The following is a 20461-nucleotide window of genomic DNA, read 5'->3' as shown; positions in this document are numbered from 1 at the left end:
CGTCATGAGACAGTTCGTAGGGAACCGAACTGAGGGTGATCCACATGACTTTCTGTCCGGCCGGCTCCACGAGCACGCTCTCGTCCCTCAAGTGAAAGTATCCTTGGTCCAGCAGGCAATGGGCGTGAGCGGCCGACACCAGCAACGCCACATAACGCCCGCTGCCAAAATGTTGGAGACGTTCAGTATGGCTACCCCGACAGTAGCATTCACGGCGTCTATGACCGCCTATGATAGCGTAGCCGCGGGCACCATAAATCAGATAGACCGCGGCCTTAGCCATACCGACCGACACAGCACTGTACACACACTCCCACGAAAACACTAATTTACAGCACACGACCAAGATTCACGGACGAAGCCGACGCATGTTAAGAAACAATGCAATATCCGTAACGGGCACGGCAAACGACGGCACCAAAATCACTGTGCCAATTTTGAATTTATTTACAACAAATAAAACAGTACAAAAAGGCGTTACATGGGGAAAAACACTAAATAGATACAAACATTAATATATCCAAATGAAGAAAAAACACTAAATAGATACAAATATGAAATATATACAAATGAAAAAAACATTAAAAATATACAAAACACCAAAGAAAAACATGAAAACAGAGAAATAGAGAAGAAGCAAGAGTGTAGGCAGGGCGACTCAGAAGCCGACCTCCACCCGACCCCCACTAACGCACAAAGGGGCAAGACGTCCGGCCGCCAAAGTTGGTAAAACGTCCCGGAACCCAGGCGCTTATAGTCCGCATCAAGGCAGAGTAATAGCCTATATCTGGCCCTTCCCAGCATCGAAAAGTACGACACCGGATCCTGCTCGAACACCAATTTTTTTATACTATTTGAGTGACTTTGAAAAAAAATTAATGTTGGATGTTACTCATTCTGTGGCATACGTGTAATTGTACAAATATTATTAGAGTACGTTCTAAAAAAAATATTTCAAAGGATTAATATTTTTTGGAATCAAAACTTGTGGAATAAAAATGTGTTTAAAAGTAGAGAATTTCCTAATAGAATTAATGTGAATAAAAGTTTTAAGTTCTAATAGAATTGTACACCTCTGGTATTTTGTTTATTTCACTTGATTGTTGTCAGATAGTTATTGAATCAAGTTAGATGTGTAATCCAGCCACTGTCAGTGTTAAACATATATAATAGATAGTAATATTTGAGATGAACTTTGATTATTTCATCTAACTTACAATGCAACTCACAGTTGATTCAAAATATCAGGTTGTTTTATATGAAATGTCAGATTTTTAAAGGAAAATGTGAAATAAGTCCATCTAATTGTCTTTTAAATTATTTAATCAAAATAAGCTCCTTTAGATCCAATACACTTCTGCCAGCCAGTTGCAAGTTTATAAATGCCGTATTTAAAGAGTTGGATGTCCTTTGATGCAGTGAAGTCTTCGAAGGTACTGTAATTGATGTTTGGTTTGCAAATGTTTTTTTCATTAAAAAAATTTCCAAATCTTTTAAAAAAGAGATAATCTGTAGGGGAAAGATTTGATAAATGTGGTGGATGAGGTAAAGTTTCATATTGGAATTTGTTTAGGTTTTAGACAGTAATGTGTGAGACATGAGATCGAGTATTGTCATGAAACAGTATGGGTCCACTACCATTGACTAATGCTGGATGTTTTCATGACAACTTTTGAAGCATAATTCCATGTTCACAATAGCATGTTTCTGCTGTTATTGTTTGTCCATTGTTTAAGAATGAATAATGGATCACAGTTGCTGACAATCATCACACACTGACCATAAACTTCTTAGGATGAACAGTTGGTTTTGGTGCTTCTTCATAGCCAAGCCACTGTCTAAATTGTTGTTGATTGTTGTCAAGAATCCAGTTTTCATCACAGGTGACAATTGTATAGAGAAACAGGTGTTTTTTTTTTGGGGGGAATAAGGAGTGAGGAACAAATTTTAACTTGTTATTTGATGGTTTTCAATTAATTCCCGAGGTACCCATTTATTGAGCTTTTACACCTTACCAGTTGCTCTAAGATGTTGGGAAACTTCAATAATGTCAGAAAGTTCTCTTACAGTTTGGTGGGTATCTGATTCAACTAAGGCCTCAAATTCTTCCTTCTTAATTGTGTCTAAGGATGGCCTAGAGGTTTATTTAAAAAACTTGTCACACCAAAGTGAAATCTAAACCAATGCTGTGCTGTCACCAAATGCATCAATGATATTACACATTGCTGTCTCTGTATTGTAACCAAGCTTAAACTCATACAAGAATACTAATGTTACCCATGGTGACAAAAATCAGTATAAAATATAATTTAGTTTACAAACTAGAATAAAGTATGACAATATTTGGAATTGAATCTTAGGAAATCTGTTGTTGGTTTTTGATCAGTTTTTAGCACTTGGTTTAGGTTACATATTTTACAGACTGTCTCTGTGTGTACCTGACAATGTCTTTACAGATAAAACTGTTGTACTCGGAAATAAAACATTTGTGAATGTTTGGTGCAAAACGTTTGACATTTGGCTTTCTTTTCCTTAGTTCTATAATTATATATTTTTATCAACTGCTCATATTTTCAAGAATTGAGTTATTTTTACTAATTCAATGGTATGCACTAATAAATGTCAGCCATGAGATTACTGGCAACACAGCACATTATCATCTGTATGTTTGGTTCAGGGTGAATTTCTTACCAATCGAAAGTGAAACGCTGCCACATATAACACTTGTTGCTGGAGGAGTACATAAGGTCTTTGGGAAGATAAGAATTCATACAGTGAACTTTATAAATAATGTAGAGACAAAGCACATGATATTTGAAAGGCTTAAATCTTCAGTGATCTCCTTGGAAAAACTTGTTATCAGCCTTTAAGACACCAACATGTTCCAAAAAACGTAATTCACAGCAGTGTCTTCATACATGAAATGAAGGTGATTGCTACAAAAGAGAATAGAGAATACTTTGACATACAGAGAAAGCTATCATGATACGTGCATTTCCTAGTACTGTTGACAGATAATAATTAAGGATTTGAGGCTCATGAAGGCTGACAAGCTACAAGTTAACATGTTTCCAGTTATGCCTTGAAATTGATGCTGTTTCTTGGAGAAAGATGGCCAAAGAAATTGAAATTGCAGTAATACTCTTCAATACATGCTTATCACATCCTAAGGTGCAACTCAATAGACTTTTGGGCCTTTGTTCTGCTTAAATATGGTCTTGGTAGCCAAAATTCATATGCAGTATTGGAAAATACATCAAGATGTTTTGGCTGTGATTTACCCCACCATTTATTACAAAATCTTAACATATTATCGAAATAATGTTGAATAATAGAACATAATCTCAGCACTCGAGTTGACCTTTTGAACACTGTTTTTAATAAAGTACAGTTAACCTAAACAGTATAAAAACTATTTTGAATTTTTATAAACTTCAGTTTCTTTTCATATATTCTTTTGCATTCCACGTGCTTATGTAAATGAGCCATAACTTATTACAAATACATGTATAAAGAATTAATCTACTTACATACTTAAGTCAGAATCTATATATGTACTTTGAACATCATCCCATGAAGACTGTTTTCATAATTCCTTTTCTAACAGTTTTCAATAGCCAGTGAAAAAGTACCTTTATTTGAACTAAGTAAAGACAGACCACCCCACTTACCAACTTGAATCTGAAGAAGCTGCTGGTAAGCAAGTTTTGAAATTTATTTTCTAAAGTATACCAATTTGTTTTAAATTATTTATTGTGCTGAGTACTAAATATTTTTGCATGCATAAATGATTTAAGCTTTTATTAGAATTTTCTCTAGCTGTGGCTCATCTGTGAAAAAAAAACATTCAGATGGTATATTTGTGTGAAGTGTTAATAAGTTTCTCTGCAGCAATGAGATGCAAACCATGGATCCTCAGATTCATTGTCTAACCTGCTAACTGTTATTCTTTAGGCTAGACTAGACCTAGTGGTTATTATGCAGGATTGTGAATTTGCGAGAGTCCATGGTTTGCATTCCATTGTAATAAAAAATAGTGCTGTGTGTTTTTGTCTATGGGTGTATAGAACAGTGACAGCCAAAATTCCTCTATTCAAAAATTGACAATGTTGACTACAGTCACTGTTTTCCTTACTAATCTGTCAGTTCAAAAATGAGTGGTGTATAGCACATATAGCTTTGAATGAATATCCAAAATAAACTATTATTCTTTGAATTTGAACAGTTGTTCCCTTCCTTTACACAGTTTAACATCATCTTTGTTTTGTGCATTTTATTAACTGAACCCATTTTACTTTTGTTGTTCCTCGTGCAGCAGTCTGAAAAAAATCACTGTAATCTCCACAAACTGGTTCACTTTGTGATTTTCAAATACAAACTTACATACTTTTACCAATACTTATTCCACTTGTTTGTTTGTTATTTTTTCTAGAATTACCACACTTCACATAAATATTCCAAGTTTAAAAGATATAACTTAATTTTATCAGCCATTCAAAATCAGTTACCACTCTTGTAACAATCATACAATCTGTTCAACAAACAGTTTTATTATCTATGTTAGAAATTACTTGATATATTTTTTTTACTGAACATATTTAGATTTACATGACAAAAATAATCCCTCAATTTTTTTCTTTCAGACCTGTCAGCTCTTGAGATATAGCTTTTCAATTTCTTTTTTTTTTTTTTTCCCATATTTTCATTCCACAGTTGGAACTTTGTCTGTGTGGTTGTCTCATTTGTAAACTCAGTGAGGTGACAGCATATAAGCTCAGAATTAAGAACCTTTTTAAGGAGTAAAGCATCTGTAACTTTTATAGGAAGTTTATCAAATTCTCATAATTCCATATGTGCACTCATAAATAATTACCACATATCATATGACCTTAAATACATACAACATAATAAGTACTTAAATGTTTCAGCTTCCTGGCCTTGCTTTCCAGTAATACATATTTTTTCTCATTGTTAGCCAAACATTGTCTTCTCTGTTAGAGTGATACAAAAAAAAAGTTTGAGAATTGGATCATTGCTAACTGTGAACATAAAATACAAACAAGTGTGTGTATCTATATATATAAATGCTAAAAATGCATATATACACTTATAAAGAGGCTGAATATGTTATGTTGAAAAGATTTTGGAGCCTCAACACACCATCATAGTATGTCTGATTATGTTTTGTCTGACACTTATGTATCTTAACAATAGTCCTGCAACTGTGATATAAATCCAGTATGCATCATTTTTCTATGCATTTTTTTCCATAATCCAGTTTGTATACAAGGAAAGACATTTTCTATTTTATCTGTTCAGTGAGGGGAAGGTAAACTGCACATGTGATAAAATGTTTCCATACGACATACAGATGAGAATATTTTAACTTTCCAGTTAGAAACATTATATATATATATATAAGTACTGACAGGACTTTGTAACAACTTTACAGAATATATTCAAGTTGTGGTTCTTTTATCAGCTAGATACACTGTTTTTTGTTTTTTTTTATTATTTTTGTTTTTTGTTGTTAAGCTCAAAACTGAACATTTGTTCTGTCCATAGGGGCTGTCTTAAGTCGATTCTTAACATCATAAGCTCTCAGACGTATCAGTGAACCACAGGACAGTAGATATGACATATATTTGCCAAACTGGTACGTTTTTTACAATTCTTATGCAATGGTTAGCTACAGTAACAACGTTTGTTTGTTGTTAAGCACAGTGCTACGGAATGGACTATTTGTGTTTCACCCACAACAGGTATCAAAACTCAATTTCTACTAAGGTAAGTCTGCAGAAATACCACTCTGCCACTGAGGGATATAGTAAAAATTAATATCATTTTAAATATAGAACAACATAGCACTCAAAAAAAAAATTATATTTTGTAAATATAATGAATATAAACTTAATATTTAGCATTAAGGCAGTTAATATATAGGAGGTGGGTCTTCGTGAGCGGGCCCAGCATTGCCATGTGATTAAGGTACTCGACTCTTAATCCGAGGGTTACAGGTTCGAAACCCCATCACATTAAAGATGCTCGCCCTTTCAGCCATGGAGGCGTTAGAAAGTGATGGTTAATCCCACTATTCATTGGTAAAAGAGTAGCCCAAGAGTTGGCAGTGGGTGGTGAAGACTAACTGCCTTCACTCTAGTCTTACACTGCTAAATTAGAGACAGCTTTCAGGAAGCAAAACATTTTGCTGATTGTGACAGGTACCTGGTGAGTATGCACAAATATAGTTTTGGTTTTGCTTCATCAGTAGGAACCCTGAGAAATAGACAGTTAACTGTTTACCAGCAATAACGTATTTAATTGTGTTTATGTTTCTAATATGCTATTAAGTTCAACATAATTTAAAGTGTTTTGCTCCTGATTATCGTTTGTATTCAATATCCGGTGCATCACATTGCAGTGTCCAACAGTAGTCAACAAGCATTGACGGATTCCAGTTGCACTGATATTGTTTTCCATTGAAGCAATGTCCTCGTGAAACCTTTCACTGTGTTCGTCACTAACAGAACCGAGGTTTGCAGGGGAGAAATCCAAGTGTGAGTGGAGGAAATGAATCCTGAGTGACATGTTGCACTTCATTGTTTTGTATGCTTTGAGAAGTTTGTCTACCAGCTGATTGTAATGTGGAACTCTGTAATTGCCAAGAAAATTGTCAACAACGCCTTTGAAGTCTTTCCTGGCAATCTTTTCCCAACTAACAGATCTTCGAACCGCATGTCACTCATAACATATCTGATCTGAGGGGCAACAAAAATGCTCTCTTTGATCTTGGCCTCAGTTATTTTTGGGAACATCTGTCTTAATTAAAGAAAACCTTTACCTTCTTTGTTCATTACTTTCACGAAATTCTTCATAAGTCCCAATTTTAGGTGAAAAGGAAGCAAAAAAATCTTTGCTGGGTCGACAAACGATTCATGCGCCACATTTTTCTGTCCTGGAACAAACTTTTTTACGGAGTGGCCAGCTCTGTCGAGAACAATGTGACTCTATGGCACGACTGTCCTATTCACAGATGAAACAACAGTACTTTGTATAGCGAAGCTGCAGTCCCGGTAACAGAGCAACGACTTTCAGATCTCCACAAATATTCCAGTTGTACTTGCTGTACTGGATGTGATTCAGCAACATTTCCATGTTCTCGTAGGTTTCTTTTATGTGTGTCGCATAGCCAACAGGTATTGAAGGGTGAACGTTGTCATTGTGTAACAGAACAGCTTTGAGGCTTAACATTGATGAATCAATAAAGAGACGCCACTCTTGCGGGTCATGGTTACAACCCAAAGCTGAAAACAATGTCAACACAGAAACAGAGACTGTCAAGTTGTGCAAAAAATTTGGTTATATCATCTTGGCGGCTTCGACAACAGTAATTTACGTATCTAGTGACGGCAAACACCATTCCTGCAGTCTCAAACCCACCAATTCAGCTTTTGCTTTTGAAAGACCCAAATCTCTGACCAGATCGTTTAATTCTGACTGTGTTATGAGATGTGGATCGCCTGAGGAGCACGGTTCAAAATCCGGATCAGTGTCACTGCCAGTTCCCTGCATTGAAGTTTCTTCATCTGGTTCGTCTAAGGTTCATTCCTCTGGTGGGTTCGGAATGGGAAGATTGTCGTCATGTGGCACGTGTTTTATTGCTGAAGGCAGATTAGGGTATTCAATTGACTTCTTGTTTTTGGCAGAGAAACCAGACACATAAGTCAAACAGAAATAACAGTTCGTCACATGGTCTTTCTATTCTTGCCATATCATCGAGACAGCAAACGGCATTGTCTTTCGATTGCCTCTGAGCCAAGCTATCAGACAGACAGCATATGTCGCACAACAAATGTCAGGCATCCATTCTTGGTCTTGATCACCAATTTTACAGCCGAAGTACAGATGATATGATTTCTTCACAAGAGCATTCATTGAACATCTCTGATGAACAAGTGTATACTCGCCACAAATATAGCAGAATGCTATAGCGGCTGCTACGACATTGATGAGGCATATTGACCGACACCATCGTCCTGCAAAACGTCTATAACATCTAACTTACTTGTTACAGTGCTACTGAGGCAATGCTATATTCTGAAACAATACGTACACACTATAAGGTCTATATTAATCCAATGAGCAGCATCTGTGTATGCAAGCCACTTTTATAGCCTGTTGAGACAGTGTCAAGCTGGCTCTGAGCTGCATACTTCCACAGAACAGCTTCCAACCTGGCCTGATTTCATGCCTGGATATGCCCAGACTGCACAAAACATTTTTCATAGGTCTCTTACAGAAACGAAAATTTTGGACACAAATATAAGAAAAACATGACAAAACTAAAGATTTCGATGAAACGGTACGTGATGGGTAAATTTGGATGTGATTTTCGTGATCAGCAGCCAAAATCTATAAGGAACATCCAACAGCGTTCAAGAAGCAAAAACTTCGTTATGCAGTGTAGCCCTCGTATAACTTTGCGCGAAATTCAAACCAAACTGAACTTCTTTTGCAAATCAAAATTAACATATTATAATATAAAAAATACAAATACTGGGTTTATAAATTATCTGCGTTAGCTCTCGTGAAGCTTTGCGCGATATTCAAAACAAACAAGCAGACCACGCAGTCGTGTGTTACACGTTGTAAACATCTACAGAAAAAGAAAAAACCAAACAAGGTTGCGCCAAAGTGAAAACATTTCAAAATAAGGTTTGTCTGTTGTTTACCGCAAAGCTACACATTGGGTTACGTGTGTTTTGCTTACCAGAATTATCAAAACTCGATTCTTCTTGCCGTAAGACTTTCCCCTGAACATTTCAGAACAGAAGTGAACATTATAACATACTGTACTATTCTTAAGATACTCTATTAATGCTAAGATAACAGTAATTTTCGTACAATTTGTTTTATACAGGAAATGGCAAATTTAATTAATTAAAAGCAGGTTGTTGTTTGAGTCAGTTTTACAGTTTTCTTACTTCCTGGCAGAACACCAGTAGCAGAGTAATGAGTGCTTCGACAATGGAATCATGCAAGTCATCATACGAGGTATTGTAAGTTGCACCTTTATTTTTATTTTTAAAATAAGTTACAAAATTGTATTTTTGTCTTTATTTATATCTCTGTGTGCTTTAGAATCCCTTTAACACGCTGGCATTTAGTAATAGTTATTAACGTGTCAGATTCGGCAGTTTCATTATTCTAATTTTATCTTAAATTAAATAGAAATGAGATCTATATTATGTCTTTTAGATTAGTTAACGGTAAAAGCGATTAAAATATCAACCATCCAGTAAAGATAAGTTAATTTGGTAGAAAGAATCAAATAGTTACCATTCTATTGGCACGTTTGTGTACTCGATTCGGTAGAAGTAATCGACTAGTTATTATTCTATTGACATGTTCGTGTACTCGATTCGGTAGAAGTAATCGACTAGTTACCATTCTATTGACATGTTCGTGTACTCGATTCGGTAGAAGTAATCGACTAGTTACCATTCTATTGACATGTTCATGTACTCGATGTCATGAAATCTAAAAATTAACCAATTAAACATAGCACAATTAATATTTGATTTAACAAGCAAAGCTTCAACGTTGTTTACGTTATTTTAGTATTTCATATCTTCGTTACTTATTCATTATCCATTGAATAAATACACGGGTAAAATTCTCATTTACATGTTTATGTTTATAAACTCCAAAAACAGGCGTTTACAGTAGAATTACATAAGGTTGTGATATCATGATTTAAACAAACTTTTATTATCGTTTTCAACAAAACGTCTAATTATTCATTTGTTTCCTTTCATTTGGTTTCTTCAGAATTTTATGATGGTCTGACATGGAAATTGCAGGAAGGCCTGGAATCACATCAAAATAAAATTCTGTAATTTCTTTTGAAGGAGCAAATAAGTCACCTTTATGACTACATACGACAGCATCTAGCTTTGCATGAGCGCCGTCTGTGGGTAGGAAAAGAAAAACTCGTCTATGGCTTAATTTTCGTGACAAAAACTGACCGTATAAGAATTTTTTTTAAATTAAAAGTGTAGCTATTTGCTAAGAAGTCATTTTTAGAATTTTACAAATTACATCTTGGTGTTTATGATAGAAAATTTTCTGATTGTAATAAAAAACGTCGTTAATTTTTACCAAAGTTCCTATGATTTTTGTCATGCCAAACATGCTCGCCCTTTCAGCCGTGGGGACGTTATATCCTAATATCCTATAGCGAACTTACTAAACTAACTAATCACAATTTCGTTCCTTACACAGAAGTACGTGCGTGATCAAACCTAGATAATGTTTTAATTAGTTCTCGCTGTTCTTAATGGTTGCTGTGTTCATTAGCGAATGAAGTTTCCAATTATAATAATAAAAGTTCAATGCTTCGCGTATCAGGAGTAATCGATTCCATTTTGAGAGTCGCGGGTTCAAATACCCATCACAGCAAACACAAATTTAGTAGTGTAATACTAAAGGGAAAGCAGCTAGTCATCACCACCTACCACCAACTCTTCTTAGGCTATTCTTTTACCAATGTAGAGTGCGATTGATCGTCACATTATAAAAAACTCACGGTTGAAAGGGCATTATAATTTAACGGTCAATCTCACTATACATTTGTTAAAGAATAGCCCAAGAGTTGCTAAATTAGGTACGGCGTATTGTGGATTCGAACCCGCAACCCTCAGAATGCGAGTCGAGCGCTCTAACCACGTGGTCATGCCGGGCCTATTGGGCTTGATCGAATTAATCTGGTAACATTTTTGTCCAGTAGAAAATTACTATTGGGAGATGAAATATCTGGATTTTATTCGTTACTTTCATAGGCTTTATTTAAAATTAAAACAAAAATTATGTAACAGAAATTGATAAAAAAAAAAGAGCTATCCGAGTTAAATACCCCCCATATATATATATATATAGTATGTATATTAATGTATTTTTGTGGTAATTTCTATCATCCCAGTACTTTAAGGAAATAATTTACTCGTCAATATTTTATTCAGACCATTTAAACTAAACTGTGGCTTATGTTTCAAATCACCACATAAAACAATCAAAAACGAATTGAGAAACGTACCTTGTAAAGTTTTTCCGGAGCTGTGTATTTTTATACTCAGGTTTGGGTTCTGGTCATTAGAATATTGGACATGGACTGTAAATGTCGCGAAAGAACGTTTTGGAGGGTCACCTTGATCCAACATAAGAAATAAATAAAAATATTTATAGATGTATGGTACTTATCATAACATCAACACATTAACTGGGTAAAACGTGGCCCACAGGTTAGCGTGTACTGTATGTTTTAGTTGTTACTATTGGAATACACGAGTATTGTATGTTTCAGTTGTTACTACTGAAACACACCTGAGTACTGTATGTTTCAGTTCTTACGTAATAAATATTTTTCTTAGTTCGTAAACGTTATTCCAGATGGTAATAACAAAGGCCTTGGTAGTTCATTATACTTGTCATAAAACTTTATGTTAGGCCTATAATACTTTTAACACTATATTCATAATCTAGTCACTTATTAAGTTTCAAGAATTAGGTAAATAAGTAAAACAATCGGTATACAATTTCTACATAATGTCTGTTTAAGTTTTAGTGAACTCTCCTGAAGAAGTTATAAAGTGAAAAGTTGAGTATGTTATTAAATACAGTCAACATGTTGGTGTTATAAGGCCGTTTATTTCTAGTATTAACAATCAATTCGCATGTTTTGCTAAAGAATTGATTAATGTATTAAATAATTAGAATTTCAGTGTACAAGTTTGTCAATATCACGAAAGAAACGAAGACGGTTGATTCTAATTTTTGTATAAGCTCCAATACTAAAACAATGTATGGTATAATAATATTTGTTATAAATTAAAATGCTAATGAGAACAAGCGTAAAGTATTTCAACTGTTCGCACTTTTCTCGAGAAATTATAACTACTCAAATATATTCTGGATCATTTGGGGCAAGTAAAGTATTGTGTGAGAATCGCTTATTGCAATCAAACAAGACATATGTGTTTAAAACAATTAAATTATTGGGTAGGTTTGTAATATAAATAGCAATAATAAGTGTTAAAAACAAACAAAGAAGTCATGTGGGTAGGTTCGTGATTTAAGTCGCAATGATAAGTGTTAAGAATAAGTAAAGAAGTCATGTTTGGTAGGTTTGTAACTTAAATACCAATGATAAGTGTTAAAAGCGGCAAAGAAGTCATGTTAGGTAGGTTTGTACATTCACCAACTGTCTGGTCAGGAACAGATAGTTTTTCACAGTGTTTATTATACTTCTTTACGAATTTTTTGACATAATAGTGTGAACAGTCTTGTCATACGACAATCGGATAATGAAATAGAAATATTTTATTTGTTTGACCGATGAATTCTTTGGCTGGTGAATATACTGTGGTGATCTCTTTGTTTTTCACGTTTATTTCAAGTGTTTCATACTGGACTCAGGTGAGATATCAACCTACGTTTCGTTCAGATGCAAATATTCACTCTCACCTTATTCATCAATATTTATTACATCATAAATCGGGTCAAAATGTTTCACATTTACTAATTTAGTTTCAAATGCATTAAGCAGTTCATGAACGTTCATTGTAAAGTCTTCCAAGACTAGTAAAAGGTTATATCTTATACAACACATCCGAAACAGCCTATCCACGTATTGTTAACCCTAACAATCATCTGCTTTGACAGTGAGCCAGTCTTATGTATTTTATAGTTTGAAAATTGTCTGAAATTCAGTTAGAAGGTCGTAGCATTTTTTAAATAAAGTGGTTAAAACTCTAGGGCAGTTAGAAATATAACAAATTAACAATATAATATATTTAAAACTTGAAGCTGATTTCTATATTGTACCTAGTTGTTTTCAGCTTTTTTTTGCTGACTAGTTAAAATAATTGTGTTTGTGTTCTATTAACGTAGGTAGTCTCAGATAACTAGTGTCAAATACATTCTTTAAAAAGGATTAAAAAAACGGAAATTGTTTTTAAAACAAGAACTTACACTGATGACAAGCTACTCGTTTGATCAGATCTCCAGTACTTCTTACACTGCTGATATCAGTAACACAGTGAGCTAACGAAACAGAAATAACTTTGTTTATATCATTATGTAGAATGATATGGCTTTATCATCTTTACCAAACAGGGACGTAGCCAAGGGGGGTGTTGGGGGTTAAACCCCACCATGGACCCAAGCTTTTTAGACAAGTTCAGTTACCACCTGTGAAGTTTCATAAACATCCGTGATTGCATGGCAGATAATTTCACACACAACAAATGGTCAAATGCAAATTTCTGATAGAACACACTTTTAATACAGCAAGTTTTGTCAGAACTAGAGAAATACAATCGAATATCTATGAAAGGCTCAAACGCCTGTTCGTTCTTGCCAGGACATCTACAGCACAGTTTGGTTCAACTTTAATATCACGGTGAATGAGGCCAGGCCATTCAATCGATCTTAAGTGGAGGTATTTCTCAAATACGTTTCGAGTCTTCTGAGAGTTGAAAACGAACGCTCCACTGAGCTCGTTTACACAGGCAGCGTGGCAAATATTTTCAACAGTATAGAAATGACTGGGAACATTTCTGCATTGCACATTGCATATGCATCTAGGACAGTTTTTGGTCTGTTGTTCACAAGTGATTTGTACCAAACCCTAAGTTCACCTACTGCATCGAGTGAAGTGCTGTCAATGTCAGCCTTGTATATTTTGACCAACTCTTTAATTTGGTTACATTGTTGTGCTGTAGGTTCTGACTGTTCTGTGATAGATCCTGATGGTAGTAGACACATGACGTTTATAAGGAGATTTTGTGACTGGACAGACGGTCACATATTTGTAAAAGAAAGTGATCAACAAACGGTATAAATACAACAATACGAAAGTACTCCTCAGGGCTAGTGGTTTGTGGGTAAGCACGGTACATCTGTCTTTAGCCTGCCTTGGCATTATGATGTCAATTTGAAGCTCACTACACAGAGTTTGAGCCTCACAGAAAATGTTGTTAAGTTCATTCACAGTATTATTTCTGAGTGAACGGATTGAATCTTCCACTATTTCAGTGTGATGCATCGCATCACCTAAATCAATGTTTTGTTGCTGCGATAAGTTGCACAGAGGTAAACTAAAGGAAAACAATTTAGCAATGGTAAGTAGAGTGATGATAAATTCTGGCTGTGTTATGGAACACAACAATTGATTGGCTTGCATGGCAGAATCTCTGTCTTGCCAACCTGATATGGTCTCAAAGGCATCTGCAACTGCATGGATTGATTCTAGAAAGACAATGACTAAGTCATGCCTCTCAACCCACCGGGTGGGGCAAAGACCTTTCAAACTTTTTTTTTCGATTCAGGTGCTTTATTCTCCACCGAAAGAGCCAAAACATGCTTTATTTTGGGTGTAGTGAGAAAGTGTTTAATGCTAGAAATTATTCCCATGCAATTTCGCACAGGAATTTCTTTACAAGCATCAGAAATTGCCAAGTTTAGGGAATTGGCACTGCAGTGTACATAGGGTGCAAGTGGGAATTTATTAGTTATGTATCTCTGGACACCATTGAATTTCCCACTCATAGCGGCAGCAACGTCGTACCCTGGTCCTCGCAGGTAAGCCACGTCAGTACCATATTTTGTCAGATTGGTTATAATAATATCAGCGAAGTTTCTGCCTGTCACATCATAAACAGGTATAAATTGCAAAAAAATCTTCTCTTATTGCAACAGAGTTGTCATTGGCATACAGATATCTAACACACAGCAAAAACTGTTCAATGCCTGAAATATCTGTTGTTTCATCAGCTAATATTGAGAAACTTTGCAACATTAACCCTGTTGACCAAAGCATCAAGAACATGAATATTACAGGCATTGATGATATCATTTTGAATTTGAGGACTCAGATATGTAGCATTCCTCTTTGTACTCTTAAGGCTTACTGAAAGCTTGACATCACCCTTTGCCCTGTAGCGCAAAATTGCCCGAAAATTCCCATCATTATTGATGGGCTCCTCATCAGTTTCACCAACAAACATTGGACCAGAATCATATTTTCCCCTCAAAGCTAAACCCTGTCTCCCACACAGCAATACAGTATCAATAATAGGCATTAAATATTGCCGGTTCTGTTCCATTTCTTGCTTATAAGTTGCATCAAGCTGCAAGTGCACAGATGAACTCGTGTTTACAACCTGTAGAAAATTGTTAGCTTTTTCTTTGCTCTCTTGGTGGTACTGTTTCAATTCATGTGCCTTAAAGTCTTCAACAGCCTTCTTCCAGTTTGTGTATGGAAATTTCACTAATTGTCCCAATTTCTGGCTTCCAAAACCAGCACCATCAGGAACAAAAAGACAGCAGTACTTGCCGAAAGCACCCTTTGCATGTTGACTGTAGAGTAGCCATCTCCACTGTGAAAGACAACAATGCTGAAAACGCAGCTTTCTTGGACCACACTGGGGGAAAACATAATCACTCCCTGGCTTCCAGGCATTCTCAGGGAGGCATTTTTTTGTTTCAACGTTTATCTAAAAGAGATAGAAAGACATAGTTCTAATAAAAATATTCTGCACATAGGAAAGTTTGTTATGAGAATACAATAACCTCGAAGAGAAAGGCTTAGAGCTGTACTTCTCAGAGCAGGCCTAACATCCTGTGGCTGTAGGCCTACAATCACTAGCAGCAATGAATATTTCATGTCTAAAACTCCTCAGAGTGTTTGCATGATTTTTAATACAAAATTAATATAATGAGGAGTTGACTTACCTGTTTACCAATGCTGACATCATCAGAAATGTAATTTCCAATGACCTAGACTGGACCTGAGGTGGTAGTGGCAGCACTGGTAGAAGGCAAGGGTGATAACTCTGACAGTTCAGTTGACAATTCTGATTCAACCTGATTGGCTGCAGCAGATTGATCAGGTTCAGCCTCATGAATAGGTTTAAAGAACCCATGCAGTGTCTTTTGCTTTTTCAGGCTTGAAATAGTGAATGATTGTTTATCGCAACTTTTGTTTGTCAACGTCACATTCACAGTACCATTGTCGCCATCTATAGTGAATCATTTACTATAGATGGCGCCAATGGTACTAGGTTAATGTCATGGTGCTGCCAGCCTGCCACGGTGCCAGTCACTGTTTATTTGTGAAGCTAATTCTTGAAATCCAGGTAATCTGAACATTCACTGTCCATGATATTTGAATACAGATTATACACACTATACATATATTTTGCACTCTCCTTAGTGACTCTATATTATATATGTTGATGACAGGACTGTAGGCCTACTTTGCTGGGCCTGATAACTTTAAGCTATATATTATATATATCGGCCTATATATTTATTTATGATTAAAAAAATAAGACAAACACCTCAGTGTGCCATTCTGAAATTTGCCAAAAGGTGGCCTCAGAATGCATAATTCAGGCTGCTCTTTTATATTTTTATTAAAAAAATTTCCCAGGGGGGGGCATGCACTGTACCCTTACTTAATTGCCAGGGGTTTTAAGAGTACATTATAGGTTTGGAGACAATCGGTCAAGCACTTCGCCTGTTCAACGTTCGATAAGACATAAGGGATCGCAAGGTTATATAGCAAGCTCCAATCAGTACTCTACGACTTTTTGTCCCGCCTCTCAGGGTCATATAGGTACATGCCAAGTATGGTGACCATTGGTTTAGCACTTTGTCAAATTATGGATTAGGTTATAAACTTCATAATGTTTTGTACATTTCTATAAAAAAGTAATTGTTAAAATACATTTTGATACATACCTCTGCTGTGTTAGTACTAATTTTGTTTTTAATGTAATTACTAATTGTTTTTCTATGATAACAATTTATTATATCTATAAAATTATCTGTTCCAAATCTATGAAAATTTAGTTATCTATAAATTCAAATGAAATGAAAACGAACCAAATTCATATAAAACAGTTGTAAACAAACGCTATGTTTTCATTTCACCAATACCTGAGAAAAAAAAATGATCAACACTTGACACATTATTATAAAGAACTTAACAATCATTAAATATTAAGTCATGAAATAATCCAAATAATAACACCAACACTAAATAGTCTTGTATATCCAAAAATAAGCCTTTCTTTAATAAAAATATTAGTAATATTCTTTAACACTATATACAAACACTATTCTTAATTCGTATCCTAAGGCTTCTCGTATAGTCTACACCTGCATTTGTTGGCCTCTCTTCTCTCATAGGGTCTCCTGTAGGGGTTTACAGAAAAAGTCAAACAAGGACTTTCCAGCGACGTTCATTACTGACTGATTGATGTTATAAGCTCACTGTACGGGAGGACGACACTTTCCAGTTTCACGTGTAGAAGTTACTTACATTTTACATGTAGACATATACGATTTATTTTTGTTTTTTGTTCTGTCGGATCATCGATGGACCAATTTTACGTTTACGGACTTACAACATTAAAATCCAGGGTTTTACTCCAATGCTGATCAATATCTGAAGCTTCAGCCGCTTATGAAGTAATTTTATATCATGAATCACAATCGATTCAAACCTCTTCACAGATGCTTATCTTTCCGGTTGGGGTACATCACTGAACAACAATCTCACCTCAGACATCTGGACCAGCACAAGCAATTCCTCCATATCAGTGTGCTAGACCTTTATTCTGTCAAACGAACATGTTTGCATTTCTTACCTCTGCTACCAGATTGTTTGATTATGATCCATTCTGGCAATTTCATGGTGGTTTTATATATCAATATTACAGTAAGTACTAGATCTATAACTCTTTGTTTTTAACAATCGACCTTATGGACATCTGTCCAATGAATCTGCTTTATAGATTCTAATGTATTGAGAGCGATGTAGATCATAGTAGACCATCTGTACCATGTTCCGCCTATTAAATAGCCACTTCACCCACAAGTTTCCTGATGTGTATGCTTTATTTTGGGTACTTACGACTTTATTTCTCGTCAATAATGAAGATTTATGAGTACAGATGGAGCAAGCAAACAGGGAATTGACGTCACTCTCCTATTGGTAGAAGGAGGGCTTTTACTGCACAATAACATCATTATTCAATAATTTTTGAAAAGTTACGAGAGTTAAGGTAGGAGTTGCCTGAAAGCTAGTGTCATGCAAATACTCATGTAAGATGCTGACAGAAGATAAAATTTTTCTTTGAAATTGTAAGTATCTAATGGAAACACATTTTAATGTGTTAACTCTCCAAAACCAGATCTCTGGTGACCAACCAGCAGGCGATAAGAGAAAGGGGGTTTCCGTCTTCACCTTTACGTCTGATGATGTGTTAAAAGTTTTCCTCTTTCTTTTACTTTAAGGCTTTGTTGTTTGTTAGTGTTTCCTTTATTTTATAGTTATTAATTAGCTATGGTTTTAAAATTCACTCCAGGTGAACATGAATCTTGAATTTCATATGACTTTTCATACCCTTTTCACCTGGTAGAATTTTCAAAACATTTCTTAATTGCGCTGAAATTTCCTCCTTTTACTTTAGGTTGATCAACTCCTGATTTGTCCACCAGTGACGCTATTTCTGTTTTGAGAATCGTGTCTATGATGGAAGTCCCTATACCTATGACTCACACTCACCTTCACACATGCCACTGAGTATGATATAATTAATGGAAGATTTCTGTAGGTTCTCCGAAATCCTCTATGCATCTATATCTTTCCTACAAAATCCTTTGTATAGCCTGTTTTCTCAATTCCCAACGGTTCTGATGGTTATAAAATCAGTTGAATACTCAACGTCTGAAAACATTTACCACCTAAGTAAAAAAATGTTCCTCTTTTTTTGGTCCCCAGTACCACATTCTTCAGCTTAGATGGTAAATTAATTGATACAGGATTAGACCAACTTATCCATATACTTGTCTACTTCCTTCTCTAGGTTATATCCATCATTCAGTCCACACCAGCATCTGTCCTTCTGATAAGACCTTTATGGGATCTCAAACTTAATTTGCAGTCCTCATTTTACTTCAGGAAATAACTCCCTTAACACTTCCTCTTTATCACTCCTTCATCAGACTCAGTGCTAAATGTATCATTTGCTATCACAACTCCCTTCAACATGTGGTCATCTATCGGTCAGTTACCTCTTTCTTTCTTTGTGAACCTGAGAATGATCGAAGAAGGTCGAAACGTTGTTCACTCCTCTACATAGAAACAATTCCCAACCCAAACCAGCAGTTTTTTACATAGAGAGAATTAAGTTGATAATCATTTCCAACATTTGAGAAGGCTGTCCTAATCATGGAATGACTCACCGAAAATGGTCATTATTATTTTAAAGTGTTTTAATTGGTAAAACACAAGAAACTTATGCTGGTATCTCGCAAGAAGATTGTACAGATTGTGATAAAATTAAAGCAGCTATTCTGAAAGCATACAACTTACTACTGGAGGCTTATTACCAAAAGTTTAGAAGTTATTGCAAGAAAGATAATCAAACCTATATAGAGTTCGTCCATTAAAAAGAAGCTTGTTTTGATCGATGGTGTAATTGTATATATATATACAACATTTTCGACATACTAAGACAGTTATGCCAAATTGAGAAATTAAAACGTTATACAAGTGACGACCTAAAGTTTACTTTATTGAAATACTACAAGAAGCAGTTGTTATTTCTGATGATTACATTTTAACACAGATAAAACCACTTTGTATGAAAACAAAACTCCTGCCACATCAACCAACACCTGCATCTGTTCAATCCAATAAAGTTAAGGATTCCTTTAAGAATTACGGCTTCTCTAGTTCGAAATTAAATTCCCTATGTTTATGAAGTACCATATAAAAGGATTTAGGGCTATTGTTAATATGAAAGTGTATTTAAATTTATGTCGTAAATATTGTTTTAACTAGGTTACACTGAATTTTTTTATTACCTTATTCGACGATTTTGTTACAAATCCTTAAATAAAAAAGAGAAAAACGTCTAAAACAGATAAGTAAGTAAATGTAATTCCATAAAAAGGTGTTTTATATGTTATTAAAACACATTTTGGTAACATTCCAATAGGATAATATGACAGTTGCTAAGCAGAAAAATATACATATATAAGAATATATTTAAAATCAGCTACAATAAAATTGAAACTGTAACTTCGATAAATGTAGTGATAAGACAACTAGAAAGACAGATCAAACAGTTTGAACCATATTAAAATTTTTATCTTAATTATTTAATAAAATTAATATTCAAGAATAAACTTGAGGTCAATAAAATTCATTTTATGTAAAGACTGAAATATATGATACTATGTAAAATAATTTAAACATTTGTATACAATTTTGTGTGTCTTTCTTCTTCTATAAGCTGTAACTTATAAACCACTGTGTACCTACTTCTGACTTGTACAACAAAAACACGTAAATATCATCTGGGATAGCTTTCATACCTAAACATCC

At 35.0% G+C, this 20461-nt stretch overlaps 2 long non-coding RNA genes across 3 annotated transcripts; one reads left to right on the top strand and one right to left on the bottom strand.

Annotated features, from left to right (window-relative positions):
- Positions 1-1330: 1330 nt before the first annotated feature.
- On the top strand, positions 1331-10299 carry LOC143249832 (uncharacterized). 2 transcript variants are annotated; one of them, XR_013028003.1, is made up of 5 exons: positions 1331-1433; positions 3608-3696; positions 5566-5656; positions 8995-9054; positions 9832-10299. It is a non-coding gene; the product is annotated as an uncharacterized LOC143249832 (long non-coding RNA). The 2 variants fall into 2 exon arrangements; XR_013028004.1 differs by having other exon boundaries at positions 8995-9059.
- On the bottom strand, positions 9593-13255 carry LOC143249833 (uncharacterized). Its single transcript, XR_013028005.1, has 3 exons — positions 13030-13255; positions 11096-11206; positions 9593-9869 (listed from the first exon to the last, which is right to left on the bottom strand). It is a non-coding gene; the product is annotated as an uncharacterized LOC143249833 (long non-coding RNA).
- Between the last annotated feature and the right edge of the window lie 7206 nt (positions 13256-20461).

This window comes from Tachypleus tridentatus, chromosome 4 (assembly GCF_004210375.1).
Source record: "Tachypleus tridentatus isolate NWPU-2018 chromosome 4, ASM421037v1, whole genome shotgun sequence".
In the NCBI taxonomy this organism is placed as follows: Eukaryota; Metazoa; Arthropoda; class Merostomata; order Xiphosura; family Limulidae; genus Tachypleus; species Tachypleus tridentatus.
Note: the sequence above shows the minus strand (reverse complement) of the source record. Positions and strands in the feature narration are given on the sequence as shown.